Source organism: Euprymna scolopes, chromosome 12, assembly GCF_053919585.1.
Source record: "Euprymna scolopes isolate OS-2025 chromosome 12, ASM5391958v1, whole genome shotgun sequence".
In the NCBI taxonomy this organism is placed as follows: Eukaryota; Metazoa; Mollusca; class Cephalopoda; order Sepiida; family Sepiolidae; genus Euprymna; species Euprymna scolopes.
This window is the reverse complement of record NC_136493.1, coordinates 33,958,815-33,984,890: the sequence shown is the minus strand read 5'-3', so window position 1 is coordinate 33,984,890 and position 26,076 is coordinate 33,958,815. Positions and strand designations below refer to the sequence as shown.

Genomic DNA, 26,076 nt, shown 5'->3' with positions numbered 1-26,076 from the left:
CAGCTGACTACAATATGATTGTCTTCAAGTCCAATGTAAACAAGTTCTTGATGAGCCGTTCCACTTGAGTTAACAAATTTACCAAAATTCCATTACTAACGATTACTGTATTGTCCAATTGACTACTGTACACTCTTTAACCCTTATCCTCAAGTAGCCTCTGGGCCTTGATAAGTGTTGATGCCTATGTAAAAAAAAAATGTCAATACAGTCAAGGAAGCAGGAGCCTGGGAGGGAATTCCAAAGTGCAATAGTCTGAGAGAAAAGATATTTGAGCAGAAGGCTTTACGCCATCTCAGAATTTCTACATTTTAGGAATGAGATTTTGCTGCTTGTCAGGTTTGTCAAGAGTATTGCAGTCGAGGGGGGTGCTAGTGTTTTGAGTTTGTCAGAGCGCTTGCCATTGAAATACTTGTAAAACAGGCAGAAGGATGCCACGCTTTGACGATTGGCTGTTTTTTATTGGACTATTGTTCTCATCCTGTGTGCTATTCTCATAACGTTTTAACTGATGTAACCAAATTACCTTCTTCAGCTATATCTTGCTGAACACAGAAATCTTTCTGTCAAACATGAGAATCTGTAATGTATTTTGAACAGAACCTTTTATTTAATCCATGGAGGAAACATGTTTTGTCAGTCAATTTGCAATTGTATGGTCGGAGGTTACATTAGCTGAAAATAATAATCCAAAATTATCTTATACTGTGCAGATTTAATCTTTCTGTGATCACATCAGCCTGCCTTTACACATCCAATAAATCACTCTGATATAATTTCTCGCAATGCAACACATGTTCTTAACCCTCATTGGCTAAAAACTCATGTTTCCACATTTCTAGCCATGGAGATTTCTGACCAATGACTGAAGAGGACGGTAAACTTTCCGCACAATTAGTACTTGTTTGTCTAGACTTAATGCCTTGTAAATTGGCTGAGCAATGCAATGCTTGATTAATATTCTGCTAAAATGACCAGTGTAATGTGAAGATTATGCAGGAAATTTAACATGAAATCGGTGTAACTTTCTGGCGCCTAACTACCGATAAGTTTAGACAACTCGACATGAATATGAAACAGAGCCTACAGTGAAGAATTAGTGACCAATGCAAATTAGAAAGATATTTTATCCAATTATCTCATTCCATGACTATTATGACCAAACAATTTACAGATTCCTTCTCTCCATAGTTCAATTATTCATCATCAGTAGCATCTTTTTCTTCTGTCCGTTTTACATTGCGAGCATGTGTTGGACGGCTTTGAAAAATTGACTTCTATTGTAAAGATGCATTTGAAAATGATTGAAGGTTACATCGACTGAACGTTGTAAGAATAAAAACGAAGATGAGAACAGTACTATGAACAATCCAAATCGTATAAATTATCAATCCTCATCTGGAAAAAAAACAAAAACAAAAAAAAAAAAACATTTTCACAGATCGGTGCATATCTGAACTTACAAAAAAAAAAAAAAAAACTCAACACTCAATCTGCTTTAAAAGAACATCACACAACTTGAATTGTAAAAAAAATGTGGTTGGTTAAAAAGAAACAAAACAAAACATTCTTTTTCACCATTCACCAATAACATACATTGTGAAGATACACACCTGAATAAGGTCGGAGGTTACATCGACCAAACGATGTGAAAATAACAACCAAGATGAGAACAGTAATCCAAACAACACAAATAACACAGACTTCCAAAGTTATTGTAACATTCTAAACATAAGGAAGCGCATCATTGTTTAAATAAACGCGCACTTGTTTTCACCAGTGAGCGATCCCGAAACCAATCCAGTAAAGTCACTATTATACATACGCGCACAGTTGCTGGTCTTCATTTTCCATCGCTTTTCCATCTGTGAGCCGTGATCCCTTTGTGTTTTTGTTGATCTTCTGTTCAAGTTAAAACGAACTACTCGTGTGTAGGAACATTGCTAAGGTTTCAAACGTTTTATTAGAGAAAGAGTTTATTCCCAGGGACAGTGGGGTGAGCAAAGAATAACTAAGCTAAAAGTAATTCATTCTCACTTGTTCTTCTAATTGTGGAATGAGAGACGCAGACGAGCTGACATCGAGGTGATATTCGCTTATATTCTCTCTCATTGCCTGGCACATTTTATGTACTATCCCTCTTTCTGTCTGACTTTTAAAATTCCTTTCCTTTCTCTTCTTAAAGGTGTAACGTTATTACCTATACTCTGACACTTGCATTTTTAGAATGTTTTGTGTATGGAGCTAACTCTTGAACCCCCCCCCCCCCACTTCAATCACACCACTGCTTCTTTCCTCTCCTATTCCCTTTTTTTGGAGAGAAGATTAAAGATATATATATATATATATATATATATATATATATATATATATATAAATTTACTTTTAATCATGAATCATAAAAGTCTTCCCTTCCTAATTGCAATATATATTTATATATGACCAAAAGAAAGAATCGGTCCACAATCATAATTTCATTTAAAAATTGTTTCTATTTTGGCAAATGTCTGTATTTTCTTCTTTGCTGTCTTATGTGCGTTTTACGACTCATAATGAAAAAATATTGTCTTTAGTTTTATTTGGTTGATCCTCCGAGACAATATTAAGAAAAATAAACTTTTAACTTGGTGTCAGTTTTTTTTTTTTTTTTTTTTTTTTTTTAGGGTTCTCTGATTTTCATGTTTAAAGTGAGTTTTTCGTGTTTTTGACTTTTTGTTCTTCTCATATTTCTTCTTTTTTTTTTTTTTCAAATACTCTGTCATATATATATAAGAATACAAATTTGAGATTAAATTATATTTTACATGAATTTATTGTTTGACAGGAAACTCAAATAAGACATTGAAATTTCCTTAATTTGCAGTTTCAAAAAACTGTTCTTCTCATCATTTTACACATACATAAAATGGAGAATCAACCTTTTAATGGCTTCTTTGAATGAATTGTATTCAGTAAAAGATCCTTTGAGTTTTGAGAATGCAACAATTATTGACCAATATATGATGCTTTCTTTCCATGTCAAAATTGTCCTGAACATCCTTCATTTTGTGGCATGCATTGTTATATAATGTTTATAAGTCTTTAAGGGTTACTTCCAATATATCTAGGTCCTGGATATTAACTTAAACTATATCCGATGGTGAGGCCCCACCTTGCGGGCTTTGGGGAATGTGGAGCCACCCTTTAATTGCCATTGCTCCCAGGTCCACTCTGACCCGGAGTGGTAGTACCTGTTAGGGTCCCAACTATGGGTTGAATAGAATCTGACATAAAAAAAAATGTACTCCATTAAAAATCGTTCCTCAAAATAACTAGATTTGGCATTAAATAACCTTAAAAAGGTTGATATGCCGTAAAACAAAAACAACCAATATATCTAGAATTATACTGAAAATTGGTAAATTATTTTTCATAAGTTTTTTTTTTGTTCTAAAGTTATCTAATATTATATTGATTTATTGCTGCTATTTGAAACAGTGCTTTCATCACCTTCAAGCGTTTGATTTGCTTTTAATTATTTATTTTCATTTCCAATCTGACCTATTTTAGAAATCAAGAGCAAAAAACCTCTAGCATCTATAACTTCTTTACAAACACGAAAAGAAAATTATATGAATGCAAGCAAAATACAAATTAAGCTAAAAATGTAAATAATCTAATGACAATACATCTCCACAGAAAACATAATCTTTCATCGGTGTTTTGCATTAGATTCTCAGAAAAGCTCCACAGAGAAATTTTTATTTTTCACTGTTAATTTAATAGGATTTTCTATTTTATTTCTGGTCTCACATTTTACTAAGTTAATTTTAAAACATCAAGTGAGCATCCTATATTCTAACAAAACCATGTATTTGCCCATGCAGGGAGTATCATTGCCACATCTGGGCTGCATTCACAACAAGTCTTTCCCTCTTAAAGAGATGTTCAACAAAGAGTCTCAAATCTAACAAGTCCAGCAATATCGGCTAAGCTGCGATCTCTGTCCCATCACCACTATGTTAAATCCATGTGTCCGTTTTACAATCACTTTAATGGAATGTTGTCTGAACTCATATAGCACTTGTGCCTCTTCAACGTACATACTCTCAATTAACAACAAAATCCCACCCCTTTATTGTTAAGCTTCTAAGATGCTGAAAAGCCTTCTTCCCAAACTGCTAGACCTTTGAATTCCCTGTTTCCTACTTCCCTGACTGTATTAAGTTGCTGAACTTTAAATAGACTGTTAACAGACATCATATAGCTCAACTCCTTTCTTACATCCAAGTGCTAATAAGTCTTGTTTGGATTGAAAAACTGTAAAAATACAAAGTTTTCAAATTTACAGAATACCTCAAAATCTTGCAATCCATCATTGTTTTTTTCATTGTGTTTAAATGTATGTATGTCAGACTAAAACTTTCGACAGAGGTGACGAATTTTCATGAGATCGGTATCATTTTGCTCAACACACTCCTCTAAACACCGGGGCAATCAGGCTAGTATCTATAGCTAAAACTATACATATATAATCTTTATACCTATATAATCTTGCATTTGGAATATATTTCTCAAAATGTAAAGGACATAATTAGAATTTTGTCTTTAAAGTAAAAACATTCAGTTTTTTAAAATCTTGTCATGACATACAGATTTTTTAGTTTTTTAATTTAAAATATTCATTAAGGAATTAAATAAGTTTCTGTGTTTAACTGCCGTTAATCCATTATTTTGTGTCCAAAGTATACAACATCTTGTGTGAATCGGTCGTCATAAATTTTATTTTGTTAATCTGAAGTTCTTCTGCTGAGTATTTTATTAGGCAACTTTATTACTGCTAAAATTAGCAACATTTCAAAATCACACATAAGTGAGACACCCCCATACACTGAAACCTGAAAATGGTCAGTATTAAATCTTGTTAATATTTATGAAGAAGAAACAAAACAACATATAGTCACAAGGAAGACTCAACTCGACTCTTTATACCAGTCAGAGCTACATACTCATCATTCAGTTCAAGAGTTGCTTAATTCTAGTTCTGTGTAGTCATAGGAAGTCTATCTCCCCAGGCTTTACCTTTTCTCTTTGAAAAAGAGGGTTAATTCATTGCTAATCACTTGAGGCATACCTATTGGAGAATACATTTTTATACGTTGAGATTAAATATAATAATTTTACTGGACAAAACTGTCAATGTTTACTGGCAATTATGTTAGCAGTACTAATGTCAACCGAGAGAAAAAATCTATTAGGCATAAGTACATAATCATATATGCAAGTGAAACCTGCTTGTGATGGTTAAGGACCTGCGTTGCATGAAGAAATAAGAATGATATGATGGAAATATAAAGTGAGTCTAAAAGATAGATTTAGATATGATGACTTCAAAGGAAAATTAAAGCAACATGTGCAGATGTGTGCAGAACAGGACACTTCGATGGTATGGCCACTTTAAAAAACTGCAGGGAAGGACTTGGGTTAGCACATGTAAATCGATTGCAGTAATATGTCCAGTAAACAGGAGGATGGAAAGAAGTGATAATGATGAACAAAAGAGAAAGATGAATAAATAAAGATCTCGTCAGAGACAGGTCAGTTTGGAGGCTAATTTTTTTTTTTTTAGAAATTCAACACACACACATGCCAGCACGTTGTTATTATTATTATAAATTTTAATATTTTTTGTCAGGAAAGAAAATCTAAAGACTTTTCAAATGGTGACAAAATAAAAGTTGTCCATATTTCAGTTTCTGCATCTTTTTGTCAGTCATCTGGAAAATCTTAGCTGAATGATGTTCACATCTTTTTCATCTGTCTCAGTTACAAGACGTCAGCCATGTGGAATTATTATACTTCAAAACTGACAGCATTTTTCTAATCTCTGGTATTTTCAGTCGCTTGCATGGTATCAGTATTTCTTTCAAATAAATCTTCGACCAGTGAACTCTTCTCTAAATATAAAAAAAGAGACATAAATAAATAAAAATGGAGAATTTCAAGAAGCATTTATCAATATTTGAAACAGGAAAGGAAACAGGCACGGTAAACGAAACATCTATAAAACATGGCTAATGTCTGTAACATATTTATAGATGTCAAGATTGGTAGATAAACATATTTCTGGAATCATTTTGTAACAGTTCAGCTTCTTTTTTTTTTTTTTTTTTTTTTTTTCATAAAAAATGAATCCACACTTCAGATCTTCTATAAATATTTTTTGCAACAAAAAAAGAGGATAATATACACAATACATCATAAAATGAAATGCGGTGGAGGCAGGATGTATGAAAAAAGATAAACGGAAAAACAAATTAAACACAAAAAGAATCTTAACCCTAACCCATTTTTTGATGATTTATTCTTTTATCTTTTTTCACACATCAATACATAAATTCCTATGTGTGTGTGTGTTGTTTTCTATAGAAAGAATGGTTAGAGAATCTACATAACTTATTGTTTGCCATGTAAGAATCTACATAACTTATTGTTTGCCATGTAAAATTGTTGGGGTAAAACAATAGAAGAATCTTGAAGTGAAACCCTAGGGGGGGGGGATGAGGCTACACAAAACTGCTTATGCTCAAACTAATGCAGTTGAGAACTCCCAATTGTTGTTTACCGAACTTTGTGTAGATCCATGGAATGTCTGCGATATTATAGTAATGATTTTAATTAAACTTATTTTAATACACACTAAAATCACTCATATTCACATAATCAAAAATAGTTTAGTGCTCAATATCCCACAGAGCATATGTAATAAAAATCTACATTATTCAAAAAGAAAAACTTAATTGTGTTTTGTTTAAAAGAAAAGGTTCTGTTTAATTTGGTATAACAGAAAAAGTCTGTAATCCCTGTAATACCACAAATGCGGCACTCATTTTAGCGGGATTGAATGCAAAACTGTAGTAATTGCTTGCATTATAATTATAACAAGTATGTATAAAAAAATGAATGTGTTTGTGTATATGTGTAGGTGATTAGGTGTCCCCTATAGAAAGCAAGGTTAGATAATTTACATAATTTCTAAAAGCATATTCTTATGTAAACTTTTTCAGAGAAGTTAATGGAAATTGTCTTAAATATTTAGAAGAATCTAAGTGGGCTAAAGGAAGACAGCTCACATTGAAACTCAATATGTCCTATTTTGGTGCAAATTAAATCATATGCATAAAACTTCATGGAGAAGACAATGGAAGTGGTGTGGAACACCAAGTGCCTTCCTAAACAAGTTATAAGACTTAAACCTTTTTTTAAAACATCAAATGTATCCTAGTTTGATAATTAATTTGTATGATGTAATTTTCTGAGTAAAACAATGAAAATATTCCCAAATCTTTAAATCCTTTTTATGTGACCCCCCCCCCTTAAATAATGGATGAGGACATAACCTCCTTAAAACTTCAAATATCTGTATCCTATTTTACTGAAATATAAACACACACACACACTATATATATATATATATATATATATATATATATATATATATATATATATATATATATATATATAAGCACTAAGACAGTTTTCCAAAATTTAAGTTTCTGACTACATTAGAAGGCAAAAAAACAGTAATACAGTGTTATGTGCACAGTGATACAACATAATCATGTTGATGCACCGATTCTGGTTAGCTCACAGAAGCTAAACAATGTTGAGCCTAGTCAATATTAAATGAGTAATAATTTGGAAACACTAGGCACTGTATTTAGGAGGCCGTTTACACCTCTCTGTAAAGACCTAACATCATCATTTCCCCTGATCAGTATATACATACAACTGAGGAGCACTTGTGAATAATATATCCTTGACATTTCTGCCTTTGGAGGAAACCATTTCAACCTGCCTAGACTGAATGCTGTTGTATTTCTCATGCAATCCCAAGCAACATCAGGTTTTTCTACTAGTCATTGATAATTCTCAGATCAGAGCATTCAATTAATTTAGCTATTGTGCAATCCATATTTAGATTTTGGTTTGCATTTAAGTGACCTTTGAGCCGTCTTAAAGGAAATGTTCATTTACGTTTCCTTTAAGCATTTATTATGGATCATGTGTTCAATTTGAAGATTGTTCCAAATATAATGTGGACTAAAATAGAAATGAACATCAAAGCAATTTAGTTAATTAAATCTTCACTTGTCATTTTATGGGTGACAAAACTTATTCAAATGATAAATCTCTACTTGTGATTTACACAAAAGTTGATCATTTGAAAGTGTCAGAAAGAAATGAAATGAGAGCGATATATATCAATGAAGTGTTCGGAGAGAAAAGAAATGTAGACAGCAAAAGACAAGTGTAGAGAGAGGTGGGGCAGAGACGAAATGAAAAGTAGAAAGAACGAAAGAAAGAAAGAAATGAAGTGTTAGAGAAAGAGAGAGACAAAAATAAATTGTTGACGCAGAGAGAGAGAGAGAGAAGAAAAAGAAAAAAGTGAAGTGTGGGGAAAGAGAGAGAGAGATGTTGAGAAGTAAATAAAAAAGAAAAAGAGTAATGAAAGATAAATGAAATATAGAAAGAGAAAGAAGATAGGTAGGTAGAGAGAGAAATGAAATGTACAGAAAGAGATAAAAAGAAAATGTCAAAATTGAGCTCCCTACAAGATATGAGAGAGAGATGAAATATTGAAAGAGACAGTTGAAAGTTTCACTTTTTTTATTTGAATATTATAATAATGCCCAAAATGCACAACAGCCGTCACTGTGGTTCCATTGCTTTCTTAGAAGTTAACATCTAAACACTTCATTGTACAGTTATGAAAAAGAAAAACAAAATATATATAAACTGATTTTAAGATCATTATGAGTAGGCAACCTTGTCTATACTTGGAAAAATAATTTTGAACCAAAAATCAATATTTGCAACAGAAATGAGTTTGCAGTCAATTCAACACTAACCTTTACGTCTTTTCTACATTTCAGTTCTCGAAAAAATAAAAAAAATAAATAAAAAAGACTAATAACTGATGTCTGGATTCATTTGATGAGAAATGTTATGTTTATTTAATTTGATTATTAATGGCATTTCTAAACATAGAACTCTTTTTTAGCACTGGAAATTTAATGGCAAGAAAGATTTCAACAAAGAAATCTATCTCACATTTAGACGTAGCATCTCTGCAGCAACAACAAGTACCACAAAAACGATATTTAAATAATTCAATATTTCTTTAACTGGTACTGATCAGATTGAAATATCCATTCTTGATTGGCTGAATCTGATGTGGGCAACCAATCAAAAACAATCTAAGGTAAAATTACAAATTTGTCACTCTGAACATTACCACCCTTCTGGACTCACAAACGAACGCCACCTTTAGTCTCTGGCATCAGCATAAGAACAGCTTATGAAGACGGAGGCATCTATGCACAAGGGCTCACTCCAAAGAACTTTAATTTTTTTTTCACAAGTAAGATTTTCCTGAGATTAGAATTTTATTTAGCATATTTAACAGGGAGGGTTATGTCGAGAATCACCCCATTGTCTTAATAAAATCAATCCCAAAAGACGTGTATTATTTCAAAAGAAATATGATTATTATTATTTTTTTTATTATTCAATTTTCACCCCCAAACAAGGCACAGTGCCACTTTGAAGTAGGGGGCTACTATCGGGGACATAAGTTGCAGGGGTATTATGAAGAGAGATGAGTATCATTATTAACAATAAATTATATAGATTAATGTAGAAAGTACCATGGAATTTTCATGGGTTCCACTCGGCAAAAACGGTCAAATAATTTACTGCAGTTTTACTCCAATCCTTAATAGGTCAAGAGTTCAAAAGAAATGTTGAAAACCCACTTGTCAGTCATGAATTTACTTCGAAATCATGGAAAGTTTACGCACTCACTCAACATACTGACATGCGTACGTACAGGTTTGTAATAGCTTTTTCCTCTTTCAGACTTATGGACTCATATAAACATTTACTTGTCTTGACTTTAACATAGCAGTTTCTCCGTCACAGTACATGAACAAGTTAAAATTCATTCAGTTTCTCTTCCATGAAAATTTAATAACCAATTATATCCCTTTCTCTCGCATTTTTCATGCAAAGAGTGAGAAAGTCGCCTTCACAAACAAATCCTTGTTGCTTAGAATGATTATAACTCTTCTTGGCATGTAAATGACACCCGACCTTTAGCCTCTGACTATTGACATGCGAACTTGCAAGACAACAACACTAATGCATATGCATTTACTTTTCAATAACAAGTAAAGCATGTATGGTCCCCCGTGAGTGCACAGTGAACAAGACATTAAAAAAATGTACTAAGTTCAGCATTTGACCCCCACCCCCATTTAGCCCTAAAAGTCCCCTTGGGACGTCAAATCCTGGTGAAAATGAACAAACTTTGCAGTTTTAGGCCTTAACATATGTAAATTTGAGTTCTGCACCATGCGAAAAAAAGAAATGATTAAGTCCATCATTTGCCCCCAAAATTGATTAAGAAATGATTAAGTCCCCCATTTAGCCCCGAAAATACCCAACACCTTAACATATTTAAATTTGAGTTCAGCACCATGTAAAACTGCTAAATAGATATACCATATTTGTTCAAAATTTTTTGTGTAAAATAGTCCCAAAATGGAGTGTTTTTATAAGCCCTAAAAGAGCCCCTGGGGCACACCTAAGAGTTATAGCGAAGTTTAGACAAACAAAATTATACAAAATTCAGTTAGTTTACAACTTTTCAGAAAGTTTTATAAAAATCCAAGGCATCAATTTTTTTTTAATTAAGCACAAAAGTGTCAATTTTAGTCATTTTAACCTGAAAGACACCCCGGGGGGGGGGGGGCAACTGGAGTTTTCCTGGAAAATCCATTCTGTTACTTTTTTGACTCGTGTTTAATGTTTGTGCAAAATTTAAAAAAAATTCCAAGGTGTAGTTATTGATAAAAGTTCAGACAAACAGACAAGAATGAATTTACAGGTCCACCCTCCTTTTATCAGGGGGGGGGGGGCAAATAATAATAATCACCTCACAAACTTCCTACTCCACCCTGTATCATTACAATCATCTTGATTTAAGGATTTTTGACAGGACACTTTCTCCATCATGACACAGGAATGTTTAATAACTTCTTTCTTTAACCAGTTTTAGTTTTACTTGTTCGATGAAGATGTGAAATAAAGTTGACGAATCAAATTAAAAAAAGACATAAATTTACTCATGATCAAATATATCTCTTTTCTACAGATACGTTTTCTAACTAATTAGCAGGGGCACCCAACCTTACCTGATCGTAAAATATGCTTAAATATATTTTTAATTCATGCAGATTTCGTAATTATTATTACAGAGCTAATTTTCTATTGAATATTATATTGTACCTAATATATAGTATTGGTTTCAAAAATTAAAAAAAGCAAAATGACTTTGGTGTCATCAACTAGAATTGAAACCAAAACATTTTGGACTCCAGCTGTCTCTTAACAATGTAGCTATTTAGAGATAGGTTAGGTAAGAAAGAAGTTGACAGGTTGAAATGAACATTTTGCATTTCAACTTGCCAACATATTTCTGCATCCATCCAACTAAAGATTTTACTTGTTATAAACCATCCTTGGCGTATGATTACTATTTCATATTAATTTCAGTGTTATGTGACCAGTAGTTTAAGAGTTTATCGGTTAAATATTTAAAGACAGATACATACATCTGTTTTATTGACATAGGTAAACAATCGAAGTGAACGTACCTGTCAAACTCACATAAAAAAATCACTATGCATATTTCATTTTCATGAGCAAAGAAGGGAAGGTTTAATCATTAAAATAATCAACAATAATAATGGAAGTAATAAATTTCACTTCTAACATGTAAAACATTCTATTATTATTATTATTATTAGTAGTAGTAGTAGTAGTAGTAGTAGTAGTAGTAGTAGTAGTAGTAGTTCGTCAATGATTTTTTTCCAGTTGTTAGAGAAAGCGCGATAAAGGGATGGGAGGATAAGGGAAAGATGAGGGCAGAGAGATAGGGAAAAGTTTTTAAAAAAAGATGTTACACACATTTTTTAACTGTTATATTTTGTTGCTCGTACTCCCGGGCAACGCCAGATAGTTGTCTTAGTAAATAATAGTTTTTAAAATAAATTACTGCATCTGGCTACTTTTAACCATATATATTCGTTCTTCATAATACCATCCTCCCAGGCACTACTTTCTCCGTTGAGAAGAGGCCATGCTCCCTTACACAATAAGGTAGCTTTATTTTTTTTAGTAATGACTAGACAAAAGAATATTCTTATTGTTTTGACTCTCGAGTATATATCCGACACAGTTAATCAATCGAGAACCATATCACTATATAAAAACATAAGATATTAATTGATATATACTCCAGAGTCAAAATAATGAAAAGAATATTCTCTTCCCATTGCCCGAGTAATGACTTTTCACTCATCAAGGTTCACAAACCATTCAAGGATAAGGGTTAGTGAGTTTGATGTATGGTGACAACGCCATGGGGATTGAAGATGATTGCTGAAACTAGTCAGAATTTGGTTATTTAAGAGGATTGCTCGTCTACAATTTTTTAACATCGGACTTGAAATATGTAACAATCAGTATAACTTTTGTACCATTTAAAAGAAGGGCAAAATAAACAAGTGTTTGAGTAGTCCAAGATTCAAGTCCCTGACTATCAGGCAGACAACATCAGCCCAGTGAAACGTTTACTTCGAGCACTCTTATTAGTGACATGGTCACAAGGATAGAAATAAAAAGAGAAAATTTCTGACATCTCGGGCAACTGCTCACACAAAAATACTGCCAACCTATTTTAATTCAAAAAGATTTAATGCTATTTTCATCCCAATAAATTCACACCATGATTCAGTGACTTTGGCTTGCTAAGAATTAATGTTTCATTTTCTGTTTTTATTCTTCTTCTTCTTCTTTTTAATAACAAAGAAAGTGATTAAAACACTAGTAATTTGATAGTTTAGTTTCCCAAATTTAATTAATATTCATTGCATAATTTGTTGCCAAACAAACCTAGAGACATTCGTTTGATGGGTTAGTAATTAAATTAATGTATTCCCATAAAATGTTATATTTGTGACTTGATTATATATATATATATATATATATATATATATATATATATATATATATATATATATACGATACTAATTAGTATCTGAAATGATCACTAGACCATTGTTGATTTGAATTCCAGAAACAGTATAAATAAATAATGTAAAACTATTCACTCATTTTCATTCTCTCTCTTTCTCTCCTATATCTCCATAATTATATAATACTTATGGACCGTCCAGGCATCATTGCTTGAATCTTGTATCATACTAAAACTCTGAATTTGTTTGTCACCATCTCGTGACGTCATTTCTAGCAAATTTTAAACCTTAACGACTGGAACGCTATATGCTTTTGATTTTGATTCTAGCTGATTGCACCCAAGTTTTTTTGTTTTTTTTTTTACTTTTGAAATCACTACTGTACATTGGGTACAATATAATCATTACTGTAGTATTAGCTCTATAATAATAAATACAAAATCTGCATGAATTAAAATATCAGATCACACTGGAGATGGGCACTACTCTATGTTGGGTACAATATACTAATCAATAGAGAATTACCTCGATCATAATAATTACAAAATTTGCATAGTTTTTTTTTTTTTTTTTACATAGGCATAACCACTTATCAAGGCCAAGAGGACACTCGAGGATAAGGGTTAAAGAGTGTACAATAGACAATTGGACAATATAGTAATCGTTAGTAATGAAAATTTGGTAAATTTGTTAACAAGTGGAACGGCTCATCAAGAATTATTTACGTTAGACTTGAATACACCCATATTGTAGTCAGCTGGAAAGCAGGAAAACGGAAGACAATTCCACAGACGTGCAGTTCTAAGAAAGAAGCTTTGTTCATGGAATCTACGTTTAGGTTTAGGCACAGATAAAGAGTGTGGGGGGGGGGGAATTATTGATAGTGTTTTCAGCTAGACAAGTGTTTCTTGTGAAAGTTTGGTGGGGGGGCATAGACTGAAGCTCAGTCAAACACTTTCAAACTCACAACATCTCTTCTGTGAGATAGAGGTTGCAGTGAAGAGGAAAGGACATCACCTACAAGGCTACGAAGTCTATTTTGAACTCTATCAAGGCAGGACAAGTCCTTTCTAGCAGCTCCTGCCCAGATGTGGCAACAGTATTCCATCCTTGGACGTACCTAGCTCTTATATAGATAGAGAATTGCATCAACAGTGAGATATCTACTGGAGCGATAGAAGGATCCCACCATTTTTCCAGCGGCTTTGGCAACAGATTTGATGTACATGTTTTATTTAAGATCAGGAGTAAAGGTCAAGCCCAGAAGCCTGTCAAAACTTAAGGCCTCCTGAAGACGAGAGCCATTCATTTCAATCGATGCCAGATGGGGATCAGAACATTTATGATGTAAAGATAGAAGCTTGGTTTTAGATGCATTAAAAGTAACCAGCCACTCCTTTCCCCATTGTACCACATGCTCAAGATCAAAGGAGAGAGAATCAGAGAGAACTTGATCGTTTACTGTCTTAGATGTGGTACCATAGATGGTAGTGTCATCAGCATAAATGTCTACGAATGGTGTAAGGATGTGATTTGGAAGATCATTAATGTAGATCAGGAAAAGCGTTGGGCCCAGGATGGACCCCTAACGGACTCCAGCATTAATACTGTGAGCTTCTGATTTCTGCCCATCAACTACTACTCTTATGAACCTATCAGAAAGAAATGATTTAATAATTGAGAAGACATTTCCAGCTATACCATAGCTAGAGATCTTGTGAAGTCAACCTTTATGCCATACCTTATCAAAGGCCTTAGATATGTCAAGAGCAATTGCCCTAGAAAGGTTGTCTCCGTCAAGAGATTCGCTAATCCTATGAGATATAACTGTAAGCACATCTGCTGTAGATCTAGCAGAACGGAAACCATACTGTGTGTCACTAAGAAGGTTATTTTTGCTGAGATGGTTGATTACTTCTCTATTTAACACAGATCCCAGCAACTTACCCATGACACACAGGAGACTTATTGGCTTGTACAGAGAGGGGCATGAGCAATCACCCGAATTCTTAAATACAGGGCATACTGATAAGATTTTCCAGGGTGATGGGAAGCAATTCTCCTTAAGACAACGTTTAAACAGTTTTGTAAGTATGGGCGCTAGTTCTGGTTGAATGTTTTTGAGTATTATAATTGGAATACCGTCAGGGCCGATTGCTTTACTGGAATCAAGCTTACGACCAGGCAATGCTGGACAGCCTTTTAGTGTGTGTGTGCATATATATGAGGAAAAATGTTTTTTCAATTATATTTCACCCTTTATTTATAAAGCTCGATGTTAAATATAACTACAGAGCATATAAAAATGAATAATAAATTTAGAATTTCAAGATATTGTTCACCTTTCCATTTATTTCTTTCAACATGTCAAAATGTTTAATTCTTGAAAACACCTGTTTCATAGCACAGAAACATTCGTATAATTATGTCAATTTTTGAATATTTTCCACCCTGACAGATCAGAAATTTCAGCACTTATTAACTTAATTCTTATTATGGATCACATTCAAGAATGAGAAGAGACAAATACATCAGAAATGTTTCAGTCATACCGCAAAGTTATGCATAGCAGGAGAGTTAGGAAATAAATGTCATTGTACAATTAAAAAAAAAAAAAAGGAAAAAATCGAGTCGAAATTCTTTCCTAATCTTTGTCTACTTTGTGACTGAGACTACAACGTGTTGGATAACGTTGCATTGCTATCAACTTGAAATATTTTTTGTATTATCTTTATTATTTATATGCAGATATTGAAAATGTAGCTTCATTTTTATCATCTTTAATTTTATCAAAAATAAATGTCATTTTTTAAATCCACACTGATATGATAGCTGCTAGTTTTACTTCAATCAAAAGGGATTTTTTTGTGTGTGTTTTCAATGAAGTTAGTTAAAGCTAAATATTTTTAATATGACGATAAAAAGAATTTGTTTTTTTTTTTTTATCTTCCCCCATATTTTCAGAGAAGTTGCAAATCATAGGCTTAAGCTTCTTAATCATAGGAGGAGAAATCTTAATTTCTTATAAGATTATCTTCTCAGTCGGAATTTTCTTTTCCAATTTACAAGATTACAGCAATATAATCCAAATTAATCTTTACCGTTGCAAGTTGGTTTAATCATCATCAAAATTAACATAAAAAAAACTGAAAATGTGGCCATGAATTTATATTGTAGCCGAGTTTTTCGTTAACTTGAGAAAGGCATGAATCGACTTGCTAGACGCCTTGTTTTCAATCTACCATAATTTAAATGGGCATCCTGGAAAATAGCTGACCTTATCGATGATTAGCAGAAAATGATCTCAACTACTAGAACACATTTATCTTATCCATGTACAAGTGTGTGTATGTGTATATATATATATATATATATATATATATATATATATATATACACACACACACACGCACTTTGGATTATAAAAATATATACAAATAATATATAACACTTTTTTTTCTAACTGGCACAATAAAACTCAACAAAAACGCACTTTTAGAGCATATTGGTAGTGAAAATTCTAAAGCAAAATGTATATTCATTTTTGATTCTTAATATTTATGTCTTACATGTGTTTCGTTGAATCATGGAAAAACGTCAAAGAACTCAGACACAGTTTATACGTTACACGAAAAAAAAAAAACATCAGATGCATAAAAACTTATTACAAATTTATTGTAACCCTACCAGAGAAAAAGCTGTAGGAATTTTAAGCCTATGAGGATATAACAACATTTAAAACCCCATATATATATATATATATATATATATATATATATATATATATATATATATATATATATAAAAAACTTTTTATCCCGCTAAAAATGAACAAAAGTTGCAGCTTGTTGACTAAGAATAAATATTTTATCCCAACTTTTTAAGTAAATATGATATTGTAGTGACTAATCCTTACTCATTCCTAACCGAGTATCAAACCAATACCATAATATTTAGTTCTCTGCACATTATGCTGACAATGGTCCATACAAAACTTCAACCAGATCACCTACTTAATGAAATAATATATCTTATATTAGATCACTATAAAGCAATAATCAATATAATAGAGTATTAATAAAAGACAAATATTATAAAAAAAATATATTGAAAACTAGCAGGGTTGGTGTCTGGCTTGGCCCAGGTGTAAAATACGTTTTAATATACTATTATAGAGTCGGGATTTCAAAAGTAAAAAAAAAATGTACTTAGGTGCCATCAGCTAGAATCGAAACCAAAACTGTAGCATTCAAAGATGGTGACGTTACCATTGTACAACATGAGACATATGAATTGATTAAAAATTAAAAATAAAGAATGTACAAAATTTATAACAATTTTTTCAATTTGTACCCATTTTTGATTCCTTATAAACTATTTTAGACGCATAAAAGAATGATCTGTAAAAAATTCTATCATTTGAAGCCCCTAGCACCACTCTGCAACTTTTAGTTTCGGAGGAGATAGAGTTTGAAAATATGGAGACAGACATACAGTCTTTTATATATTAGATTTTTTCCCCTTATTTCATGGATGATCAAAAATTAGGTTTTTCTTTTCAGAGGAAATAACTCTGAAGATAAAAGTAAAAAATTACTAGTTTGCGTGAATTTGAAAACTTGGAAAATTAGAAGTAAAAAAAAAAAAAAAATTCCAAGTTTTTTTCAGGAAAGTTTCAAAGTTGGGGAGAAAAACATAGTTCAGAGAAATTATTTAAAAATAGATGGAAATTGAGCAATGAAGTATATGAATTAAAATAAAATCAAATGTCAAAATCCGTGTGCAATGAATTAGTTGATTAAATAAATCACAAGTCAGAAATCAGTAAATAGTGACATGAATAATTTCACCAAGATCAAAAAAAATCTTGCCACAAATAAAATTTCTTACATAAGTAAAATCAAATGTAGATGGAAAAATATAACAACTGTTGATGTTAAATAAAGTCAATTTATATATATATATATATATATATATATATATATATATAAGCTGATTTAACTACTTAGGATAGTAATTATATAGGAATAAATAGTAAAGTTCTCGTTTAGATAGCTCAGTAGTACATTACTAGAGCTATATTTTTCTTAAAGATACCACATTGAATTATTAAAACTCTTGCTGCGAAACTAATAACTTAAGCCCAGACTACCAAAAGTCTGAAAAAAAAAAAAAAATGCATACAATAACAGGAAAAGAAATGCCGGCTACCAACTACTACAGATGTCGAGGGATTATTGCATTACAAGGCAAGTGTGTTTAATCTAAACCACTTGATACGTTGTCAAAACTGATATGTTTTTTTAAATGAATACCCGCTGTATTAACAAGAAAGGTTCTATTCATGGGCTGTGAAACTCTTGAAAAATTGTGGGTTTTTTTCTATGCACTGATGAAGCCCAAGTTGGGCAAATTATAATTGATGAATTGTTATATAATCATATGCCAACACTGGAGACTGAAACAACTGTATGCAAGGTGTTAACAATACAAGACAAACTTTTGGAAAATGAGTAGATACTTGTTTGTCTATTCTTTTTAACGTGGTATGTTAAAAAAAAAATTGATACATGTATGTAATATAATGGTGTTCTAATCTATTTATCATTTGTATAAGTGTTAAAAACAGGCTTAGGTCTGATGATCTTATATAAGATTAAATCTGAACAGTATGGAGAGCTTTTGTGCAGAAGAAGATTTCGATGGTATGACCACATTGAAAGAATGGATGACAGTTCTTGGGTTAGTAGATATAGAATAGTTAAATTAGCAAGTTCAGTTCCCAGTTGGGATGAAGGGATAAAGATGGACATAAGCAAAAAGAACTGACAAGAGATAGATTAGTTTGGAAGTCAATTTCATAAAGCTGTCCAAAACATGCCAACATGTAAAATGGACATTAAACCGAATATGAAGCTGACCCAAGATGAGAACAGCATTCTAAATATTATAAATTATTAATTCTCATTTAAAACAAATTCTGAAATACGCCTCATTAAATCTATCAGTATTTGCATCTGGATCAGTTTAAAAATTTGGATTCAACATCAGTGACTCAAATCTACAGTGATTCAAGTCTAAAATTGACACTCACAAGACATACGGTCTAATTGATCAAGTATTTGTAAAAATGAGTAACACTACCCAGCCGAGTTGATAAGGACTGAACAATTACGTGACATTCCTAAGCAATGTTCGAAAATGTAATTTGAATATAGAAGAGCAAAATTGAGCAATGAAATTCATGACTTAAAATAGTCATATGACAAAATCCGTGACTTAAAATAGTCATATGACAAAATTCGTGATTTAAAATAGTCATATGACAAAATTTGTGACTTAAAATAGTCATATGATAAAATTTGTGACTTAAAATAGTCATATGACAAAATTCATGACTTAAAATAGTCATATGACAAAATTTGTAACTTAAAATAGTCATATGACAAAATTTGTAACTTAAAATAGTCATATGAAAAAATTTGTGACTTAAAATAGTCATATGACAACATTTGTGACTTAAAATAGTCATATGACAAAATTTGTGACTTAAAATAGTCATATGACAAAATTTGTAACTTAAAATAGTCATATGAACAAATTCGTGACTTAAAATAGTCATATGACAAAATTCGTGACTTAAAATAGTCATATGACAAAGTTTGTGACTTAAAATAGTCATATGATAAAATTTGTGACTTAAAATAGTCATATGAACAAATTCGTGACTTAAAATAGTCATATGACAAAATTCGTGACTTAAAATAGTCATATGACAAAATTCGTGACTTAAAATAGTCATATGACAAAATTTTTAACTTAAAATAGTCATATGAAAAAATTTGTGACTTAAAATAGTCATATGAACAAATTCGTGACTTAAAATAGTCATATGACAAAATTTGTGACTTAAAATAGTCATATGAACAAATTCGTGACTTAAAATAGTCATATGACAAAATTCGTGAGCAATGCATTGGTTGATCAACCAATCACTACCCATGGATTTTGTCATTTGACTTTGAAGAATTCAAAAGATCGTCAATTACACTAAAAAAAAAATTTTTTTTTTAATGGATGAGAGGAGCAGAAGATTACTTAAGGGGAATTAATTATCCAAGGTGAGGGCTCAACAAGTATTTGTTTACATTAAACTTAAAACAAACATATTGTAGTCAGTTGGAAAGCAAGCCTGTAGTACTCTCTTCCACAGATCGAATGTTCTAAGAAAGAAAATTCGAATTTCCTTTATTTTTTTAATAAAAAGAGAAAGAAAAGTTTTCTTGCTGTGGTTTTAGTTTCTGCTGTGAATGTTTTATTGGGCATACTAGGAATTGGAGCTCCACCAAAAACTATAGGAATTATTAATATAAATGATACATTTAGCAAATAAGCTAAACAGAGCCGTTTGTGTTTCATTCCAGAAGGAAATCATCAGGCTAAATGATTTCCATAAGCATATTTGTTTACTACTAAGCTCTACTCATGTATTGAGCACTGTTTAAGTAAATACAGAAACCAAAATTATATACATGATCTAGTAATGCAATATACAAGAAGGCAGATCTGACATTGCTTGGGATTTAATGAGGAACACCATATTACCCTTTTCTTTTGGTTTTACTGATCCCCCCCCCCAGTTCCATCCCTTAAAAAAGTCGAAAAAAAAAAAAAAAAGCTGAAATAGTAGAAAACTCTTAATTAGTTTCTTATACATTGCATTAATACATATACATAGATATACATATTTGAAGTTTTAAAGGGTTTCTATCCCATAGTTCCCTTGGAGGAAGCAAATTGGGATTCAGCACATAGAGGGGCATGTAGAGATTCAAGACCATTGCCATTGTCTTCCCCCAGAGAATTTTACAAATACAATTTTAATTGTTTTCGATATAGAATATCTGAAGTTTTAAAGGAGATTCTGTTCACGCAACTTGCTTACCCCCTAAAAGAAACTATGGCGTTAGAAGCACACTTTGAAACGTGAGATAACTTCCATTGTATACTCTAGAAGAGATTAAACATATGCTTTAAAGTTCATAATTTCACATTTTTAGGCGAGTTTTATCCCCCATAACTCTCTTGGTGGGAGTGGTAAAGATTTGAGGCCACCTCCATCGTCTTCCAGAGAAATTTCATATACAGACTTTTAGATTTTATATAGATTCTCTAACCTTTCTTTCTTTAGGAAACACACACACACACATATAATTAGTTTATATATAGAGATCATGTTTTTGGTTCCACAATCAGACAGACCATTGCATCTCACACAAATCATGAAAATTGCAAACTAGAAGACCTAGACTCTAGTTTCACACTCCTTTGGACTCTTCAACAGTATACTGAAATAAGGATTTGAAACCAGAGTCACTTGTATAGAAGGCAGATAGTCTGTCACTTTTGAGGCCTGATCGGTCGTTCATCATATTTTATCTGATTTGACATAGTTCCAAGATTTTTTTCTTTGTGTGTGTAGCATGGTGGCTCAAGTGGCAGAATACCTGTCTTGTATACAAGCGACAGTGCTTTTGAATTTGGAGTTGTGTCCTGCTCGAGAGCTTTCAGTAATATCTATTGCTTTCACTTATATTATGTTATAGTATCATCCCCATTTCTTTTTTTTATTACATTTTCACCCCAAACAAGGCACATTGCCACTTTGGTGTAGGGGGCTACTATCAGGGGCAGCAACTACTGGGGCACTATGTTGGGATTTGGGCAGCAACTACTGGGGCACTATGTTGGGATTTGGGTAGCAAGATGTCGGTTCACGTTACACTTGAACTCCTGCATGTAAGTACAGTTAGGGAAGCAGGGACCTGGAATGGAATTCCAGAGTCTAGCGGTTCTGGGGAAGAAACTACTGGAGTAGAAAGATCTTTTACATCTAGGGATCTCTACTGTGTGGGGGTGGGATTTAGCTGCCTGTCGGGTTTGTCGAGGGTGTCTACGTCGTGGGGGCACAAGTGTCTGCAGTTCGTCAGAGCATTCACCATTAAAATACTTGTAGAACAGGCAGAGGGATGCAACGTTTCGTCGATGGGACAGAGGCTGAAGCTTAGATGCCAGTTCAGGGCCTATCAGATTGGCGACTCTCTTTTGAACCTTGTCTAAGAGCGAGAAATTTGGATACACAAATGGACTCTTCCAATAAGTATGCAATATTTTGACTAATCAACTAACAGAAGCTACACTAGCAACATTGTTTTGATCTAATATAATTTTCTTTTTCTTTTCAAAAGTTGTTTGTCTTATTTATTATGCCTCTTTAAGCATATAATTTTGGACTCAGTTTAGGTTATGAAAAAAAGTTTTGAGTGGCACCTCCCTAGATGTAGTAACCGCACATCTGAAAATAATTTTTCTGATGATTTTGAAGCAATATGAAGTTAACCCCATAAATACTTTGGACTAAAGCTATCAACATTTTACAATAATTTCTTTTAGCATTCACTGACTGTTCTAGTAACATCCCTGTTTAGAGACACACAATGGATTCTTCCGCTAAGCATGTAATATTTTGACTGTAATCCACTCTATGAGTTAAGCAACAGACGCTATACTAGCAACATTGTGTTACAGTGATCGGACGATTCCAATATATTTTCCAATTCAAATACCGATTCCTGATAATTTAAAATCTCTAAGTACTTAACAGAGTGGTTTTGATTTTTCATGTCGGATTAACGTAAACAGCTATGCAAAATGTGCATTTTTTGTTTTTAGTTTTGCTGGTAGTTTAAAACCAATACATATTTATCGCTTTATCATTAGTTCCAGTAATGAAAAATAGTTTTAAACAAGTCAACATATTTTTTATGGAAATCGCTTCAGACAAGGCATGAAGCCACTTGATGTAAGGAGCTAAAGAAAAAAAGAAAAAAAAAATACTGCTTCAAGAACAAAAATTTGCCAACGATAAGTGTTAGATGGAATAAATTCTGACTCAGAAAACAGCAATTCTTCTCTTTTTTTTCTGTTCCAGACACATGGCTCATGGAATATGAGGACTAAAGAATAAAATAAGGGAAGTGAGAGTTACAAAGATGTCAAGAGTAAATTTAAGATCCACTTTCTACTCTCCTTAAACCTACGGGTTGGTCATATATTATGCCTTTCATATAAAAATTAGGAAATATACATTGCTCTCTAACTATTAGTAAAATAATGGTCTACAATGAATCATTTGTAATAGTTATTTCAATATTAAAATTTAATAAACCATGTTCATAATTCCTTTCACCAAATATCTTCACTTATGACTACTTGTGAAACATATATATAAGGAAGTATATTTGGTAAAAAATAAAAACAGGGGACAAAGTGCCCATACTTTAGTAGAGCTCTGTTTTTTATTATTCCAACCTCGAGGGGGGATGCTTGTTTCAATCGACAGGACAATAGTATTATCCTGCCGATCTCTTCAGACAATTCAAGTCAAAATAAAAGTTTCTTAAAAATTAAAAATGAGCATCAAAAACCAAGATTTGAAGTGCAGGATATAGGAGGGGAGAGATAGGAGTGAAAGGGAAGAAAAAGAAAAGGAAAAGAGAGGAAGAGGGGTGGGGGAGAAATAGATTATATGTAGTTTCCTAAGAAAAAGAATACAATTATCTGTTATAATTGTGGACGACCCAACCATAAAAGTTTCCAATGTCGATATAAATGCTCTAAAATGGACTCCATAAAAAGTGTTGAGAACTTTGAAGAAGAACATACATTTCTATTCACATATAACACATTTAACACTCCATAATTATTTAATAGAACAGGAATTCAAACAATGTCCGTAGATGCGTGCATGTATACCAAACATCTAGGTAATAAATTGTTGATTTTGGTTATTTGGGTTGACGATATATTACTCGCCTCAAACTGTGACAACACTTTAAAAGATGTTAAAAATGAATTAAATAAAAAAATTAAAATGGCCGATCTTGGACAACTGTCATGGTTCCTTGGTATAAAATTTACCTGTGAAAATGAAACTATAACTATGAACCAATCACGATACATTGAAAAAATTCTACTCAAGTTCGGAATGCAAGATTGTAAGTTGTGTTCAACTCCCATCGAAATGGATATAAATAAAAATATAGGGACCAAAACAAAATCCATAGATAATCGAATATACAGGGAAATTGTAGGGAGCCTCATCTACTTGATGACCGCAACAAGGCCTGACATATGTTACACTGTAACAAAGCTATCTCAAAACTTATCAAAACCAACAATTAAAGACCTTAATCGTGCAAAACAAATCCTTCATTACCTAAAAGGAACCAAGGAACAATCTTTAATATTTAAAAAATCTACATATCCTCTAAATTTAGAAGGCTTTTCAGATTCAGATTGGGGTAACTCTGAGGATAGAAAAAGTATAGCGGGGTATTGTTTTAGACTGTCAAAGACTGGACCTATGATCTCTTGCAAAAATATAAAGCAATAAATTGTTACCCTTTCTACTTGTGAAGCAAAATATGTGGCTCTTACTCATTCTGTGGAGGTGGCAATTTTTCTGAACACCCTTCTAAAATCTATTTTAAAACCAGATCTAAGTAAAAAAAACCTATAGTAATTCATTGTGATAATCAGAGCAGTATATTATTTGCAAATAATTCTATGATTCATCAAAGGTCGAAACATATTGATATCAGATATCATTTTATAAGGGATGAAATAAGGAAAAAATCTATTACTCTTACTTATGTGACGTCTGAGAATGATATAGCCGGCATTTTCACTAAACCTAAAAGAATAAAATTAAGACATTTTATAACCAAACTTTTTGGAATCTAATTATGAATAAATCTCTTTTCAGAAACCCAAAAAGAGAAGCATGAACAGTCAAAATCACACACACACAAAAAAAAAACAGTTGTAAATTGTCCCGGGCACGACGTTAAACTGCGACCATTTCTACCTTACTAACCAAATTAACCAACTAATACCTAACATAATGTTTCCAGTTTTTGTAAAAAAAAAAAAAAAAAAAAAAAAAAAAAAAAAAAAAAAAAAAAGGTAACTTGTTAAAACCTTTTCTTTGTAAATTTCTTATTTGTCAAATAATTCTTGTTTGTATCTTCTTTTTGGCAAACATTTGTTAAAAAAAAAATGTATATTTGTGAATTTTTGTGCATATTTTTATATGTATTTGAAAAGTATTCTATTTGTATGTTTATATATATTTGAAAAGTGTTTATTTTTATGTCTTAAAAAAAAAACTCAATGTCATAAAAAAATGGCTTCTTTTTGCACACATTATACCAATATATTAATAATTCTTTTTGACCAATGAGAATAAAGACAAATTCCCCCAAAACCAGAAGAAAAACAAAAACAAAAAAAACAATTATTTTATTTTTCTTTGTTCATTTATTTGTTTATTTTTATTTATTTATTTATTTTTCTTTCCTTTTCTCAAGTCAAACCAAAATTGAATCTGAAAGGAGTTTTCCATTATATTAAAAAAGGGGGTGTAAAATGTTTTTGACTCCTAATGGTGTTATATACTGGGTGGTATGACGGTGACGTCTATTCTGTTTTGTTGTTGTTCGTCTTAGGAAGAGTCTTAGTGTTTCATCTTTGAGCCAGGGTACATTCTATTGCATTAGCACCAAGCCTCTAATTTAACTACCAGAGATTTTTGAATATCTCGATAGATAGAAAGATAGTTTGTTTGACATTTATACACATATGCTTGTTGTAAGCGTCTCTGATTGGAATTACCCTGTTCATTTATCAATGAATAACGAGACACTTGTTATAAAAAACTTAGTTTATTTGACAAACATTCATATTTACACAATGCAGCGGTGGAGTGAAGAGGTGGTGGTGAAACAGATGTGGTTGCGAACGTGACAGGCAGTTCTCGTCGTCTGTGCCTCGTTTCTCTCTCCGTGTCTCTCTGCCTGTTTTTTGTTTATCATTTCTCTTTTATGGATAATCAACCTCGTAACCCATTAACCAATTTATATCATCGACCCAT

General features: G+C 32.1%; 1 protein-coding gene and 1 long non-coding RNA gene across 8 annotated transcripts in view; one reads left to right on the top strand and one right to left on the bottom strand.

The window, feature by feature from the left end:
* LOC145291246 (synaptotagmin-7-like) overlaps nt 1-26,076 on the top strand; it is a 398,599-nt gene that overhangs the window by 364,953 nt on the left and 7,570 nt on the right. The gene's annotated exons all lie outside the window — the stretch shown is intronic.
* The window catches only part of LOC145291247 (uncharacterized), a 65,957-nt gene continuing 45,513 nt past the window's right edge, over nt 5,633-26,076 (bottom strand). For all 7 annotated transcript variants that reach the window (XR_013869363.1, XR_013869364.1, XR_013869362.1 and 4 more), the window contains one exon: nt 5,633-5,936. This is a non-coding gene — a long non-coding RNA (uncharacterized LOC145291247). The remainder of the gene's footprint in view (nt 5,937-26,076) is intronic.